Source organism: Cricetulus griseus, chromosome 2 (genome assembly GCF_003668045.3).
Source record: "Cricetulus griseus strain 17A/GY chromosome 2, alternate assembly CriGri-PICRH-1.0, whole genome shotgun sequence".
NCBI classification, from domain to species: Eukaryota; Metazoa; Chordata; class Mammalia; order Rodentia; family Cricetidae; genus Cricetulus; species Cricetulus griseus.
The window spans coordinates 85,091,833-85,096,812 of NC_048595.1; positions in this window are offsets into that span (position 1 = coordinate 85,091,833).

The following is a 4,980-nucleotide window of genomic DNA, read 5'->3' on the forward strand; positions in this document are numbered from 1 at the left end:
GGTAGTTAGGTGGTGATAAGAAGGGTGTCCATCTAGAGTTTTTTGTTTTGTTTTTGTATTTCAAGACAGGGTTTCTCTGTGGCTTTGGAGGCTCCATCTAGACTTTTAAAAATAAAGTTGTTATAAGTTTTTAGCATGGAATTTTATAAAAGACTTATTTGTGTGTGTGTGTGTGTGTGTGTGTGTGTGTGTGTGTGTGTGTGTGTGTGTGTAGTTGCCTCCAGAGGTCAAAAGAGGGCATCAGATCCTCTGAAGTTAGAGTTGCAGGTGGTTATAAGTCACCCAGTGTGGGTGCTGGAACCAAACTCTGGTACACTATAAGAATAGCAAATGCCTTTAACCGCTATACCATTTCTCCAATCCTGTTAGCATGGAATTTACATTTTTCTTTATTTCTGAGATTTCATATATGTGTACAATGGAATACGATCATATATACTTCCATTTCCCCTTCCAAGTCCTCTCTTATTTCTTCCAACATCTCCTCCAAAATTCAAGCCTTTTTAAAAAATTTTTGATAATCCACTGAGTCCAGTTAGTGCTGCCTATATGTGCAAGAATGTGGGCCATTTACTATAGCATGGAACCTACCAGTGGCCACATCCTCAATAAAAGAATGATTTTCCCTTCACCAGAAACTATCTACTGTCAACAACAACTTATAAGGAGTGGGGTCTGGAGATCATCTACTCCATATATGCCAGTGATTAGGCTGGTTTGATCTCATGTGGGTTCACAGCAGCTGGGAGATGATGATTGTTGAAACCCACACCATGTCCAGCAGACAGCATTTCACAGCACCTCTTCCCATCCTTTGGATCTTAACATTCTTTACTCCTTCTCCTCTACAATGTTCTCAGAGCCCCCAAGGTGGCGGGAATTAATATAATTGCCCCATTTAGTTAGCATGGAATTTTCAAAAGCAAGCTACCTTACTTTCCCAATAGTAGGACACACTGTTAAATATACTTATCTATTTCAATAATAGGAAAAATTGAAGCAGGCCTTTGATAATACAGTTGACATAGTTAATGACTTTGTGGCTAAGATGGATAAATATGCTCTGAATAAAAGAATACTCCAAGGGATTAAGTATTGACTGTATGTGATGGTTTGGAATAGCATTCCAAATAAAGGAAGTACTTTGTCTATGTACAGAGGAGAGTCAAGTGTCACAAAATGACACAATTCCCTTATAGCTCTTGATTCTTCACTAAAAAAATAATTACATGAAAGATTTTTTAGTATTGCTTTATTCTCAACAATATAAACAGCTGTAACGTTTAGACTCATTTAAATAGTCTAACTTTAGAATCTATTTCAGTAAATACATGGGAATGAAGATGTCTCATTTATGGGTAAGTGATCTCAGAATAAACAGAAATCCATGGACTGATTTGTGGCCTCTTTTTCTCTGGAAGGTGCCACTGAAATAGGGATTAAGTTATAGGGTGATATGTGAAGGACAAGTAGATTATGTGAAAGGAACAGAAAGTGTCCCCCTATCTATCGGGGACAAGGACATCTTTCTGTATGTGGAAACAAAAGAAGGTTAAGATAATAGATGTATGGGAGGAAGGAAAGATTCCCGGCACTGAGCTATTGAGAGGCCAAGGCCACACCACACAGATCTAAGGTAATATGAATACCCAACAACCATTAACTTTGGTTGAGCAGGTGTTTAGCTTTTTTTTTTTTTTTTCCTCAACAGGGTTTCTTTGTGCAGCCTTGGCTATCCGGGAACTAGCTCTGTGGATCAGGTTGGCTGTATTAGTTATAATACTGTTGGCTGCTGGCTAGGGCTTCTTATTGACCAGCTCTGCTTTTATTATGAGCCCATTTCTATCAATCTATGTATTGCCACAAGGCTGTGGCTTACCCAGTAATTCCCGAGATGGTGTTACTCCTCCTGCATCCATGTCAACTCTCTCAGCCTACACCTCCCAGAATCCTCCTCATCTCCTAGACCTGCCTATCTTCCTGCCTCATTGGCCACAATGCTTTATTCATCAACCAATAACAGAAACATATATACAGAAGACATCCCCATCATTGGATCACCTGGGCCACTGCTTTAGGGGGTCTTGCTTGATCAAACCATATTAGTCTGGAAGGAATCCACAGCTTTTTATCTTCTGTGGAAACAAAATCAGAACCTCTTTTTCCAAAGGAGCATGTCCTTAGACTTACATGTTGAAGTCAAAGCATTTTCAAAATATATAGGTTGTATTAATCCAGCAGCATTTATAATCAAATGTCTTTTAGCAGCTTTTGCTTCTTCCTCAGCAGTCAAACAATTTAAAGACAACACTATAACATACAGTATCCAGATTCTGTCTGTATTTTCCATCTTTATATGGCTTTTTAAAAAATTACTCTATTTATTTTATTATTATTTTTTATTCTTTTGTTTTATGAGACAGGGTTTCTCTGCGTTTCTTTGGCTGTCCTGGAGCTCACTCTGTAGACCAGGCTGGCCTTGAAATCACAGAGATCCTCCTCCCCCTGCCTCCTGATTGCTGGGATTAAAGGCATGTGCCACCACTCCCAGCTACTCTATTGCTTTTTAAAGGACATCCTCTATCCTTTTTCTTTTCTCTCCCAAGCCTATGTATATTTTTAAACACACTGTAAACCATTTAGAGGGTTTTTCCACATCTGAATCAGTCTTTACTGTATATCTCTATCTTTTTCTGACCATATGAGTCTTTAATCCGCTAAGCAGCATGGCTAGAATCAAAGTGGTAGCTGGCTCTACCCTATCCCTTGGCTTCCTGAGAGTCTAGCTTCATGGTGGAGGTGCTGGCTAGAGCCATGTTTATTGCCATAACTCTGTGAAGTTTCTAGGTCCATGTCACCACCAAGAAGCATGCCACAGGCTGCTCATAAACACCATTTAGATATTTGGTGGCAGGGCCTCTTAAAAGGACCTTGAGGTTTTTGAAGCTAATGCTGAGTCAGGAAGCCTCTCTTTAAGGAGTTGTGTCTCTGCTTTCCTCTAGCAAACAGAGTCCATCTGAGAAAATGCTGCTACCAAGAAGCCATACTTGATTATCTTCTTTTGTGTTCAGAATCCCCTTTTAAGCTTTTGTCAGGTTTTACGTGGAAATTCAGGGAAAACTTTTGGGCACCACATATATGTATACAGAAGTTTCTGTCCTGATAGGTCCCCTAGACATTTAGTCCAAAATAAACACACAGAGGCTTATATTATTTATAAACTGGCTGATGGCTCAGGCTTCTTATTGGCTAGATCTCTCTCTTAATTATTAACCCATTTGTATTAATCTCCATGTGGCCTTGGCTTATTGGTGATGCCCATGCCTCTTGCTTCCTTGACAGCTACATAGTGTTTCTCTTTGACTCTACCTACTACATTTCTCTATCTCTGTTTGAATTTCCTACCTGGTTAGATCCTGCCTGTCCATTGGCTGAAACAGCTTTAGTCATTAACCAATAAGAGAAACATATTCACAGCATACAGAAGGGCATTCCCCATGACCTTCCCCCATCAATCACTAACTAAGAAAATGCCTTACAGCCAGATCTGCTGGGGGCATTTTCTCAATTAAGCTTCCCTCCTTTTAGGTGACTCTAGTTTGTGCCAAGTTGAGCAGACTAGCCAGCACACATGGCTAGCCTTAACTAGAGAAAGTGAGAAGACTGTTTAAGAGGAACCTAGATGGCTACTAATACTTAAGGCTAATGAATAGGAGAAACTAACTGTAGAGCACTTGAAAGTCGCAAATCTTGAAGGAGAGAAAGGATAATAATTAGGAAACAGTTCCTTCAAGATGAAATAAGTACTTTCCACTCTACCTCTTTCCCTGGTAGTGATTAAAAACCTTAGATGGAGTGCATGGAGCAGCTTCAAAGTGTGTGTGTGTGTGTGTGTGTGTGTGTGTGTGTGTGTGTGTGTGTGTGTGTGTGTGTGTATCAGTGGAGGCTAACAAATGGGCATTGGAGCCTCAGGAGTTGGAGTTACAGACATGTGTGAACCATCTGAAGTCAGTGCTGGGAACCAAACTCCAGGGCTCTTAAATCACAGTGACTATTCTTTTTTTTTTTGAAAAAAATTCTTTTCTCATACAATACATTTTGACTGCAGTCTCCCCTCCCTCCACTCTTCCCAGTCTCACCTCCCCTCTCCCCCAGATCCACTGCTCCTCTGTTTCTCTTCAGAAAAGAGCAGGCCTCTCAGGGATATCAACTGGACAAAGCATAACAAGCTACAATAAGACTAGGCACAAACCCTCATATCAAGACTGGCAAAAGGCAACCCAGTAGGAGGAAAAGGGTCCCAAGAGCAGGCAAAATAGTCAGAGATAACCTCTCTCCCACTGTTAGGAGTCCCACAAAAACACCAAGCTAAGAAACACAGCGTATATACAGAGGACCTAGCCCAGACCCATGCAGGCTTCATGATAGCTGCTTCAGTCTCTGTGAGCCCCTATGAATCCTGCTTAGTAGATTCTGAGGGCTATGTTCTCATGGTGTCCTCAACCCATCTAGTTCCTACAATTCTTTCTTCTCCTCTTCTGTGGGGTTCCTGGAGCTCCATGAGCACAGTGAGTTTTCTTAATTGCTGAGCCATCTCATCAGCTTACCCCAGTCATTCATTAGAATGTCCCTTTCTCACTAAATTGCAACTCTATAGGCCATCCTGTATTCTTGGTAGAACTGTAGAACTTAACTTGATGTCAGAAGACTGGAAAATGAAAAAAACACATCATCTGCTTTACAAATAAGTACACACAAAGACTGCTAGGTCTTCAAGAATAAGAGTGGCTGGTCACAGTCTTGGCACTATGTTTTTTCTAATTGTTGTTGTGTCTCCAAATGTGGTCTTCTCATTGGAGCAGCTAGTGACGGTCTTGTGTTTTTAATTTGTATTTCAATAACAAGAAGAGAAACCTTTTGCTTTTCCTTGGCTCTGCTCTGTGGTACAGGTTCTGGGTTACAGGCCTTTGATTTTCTTGT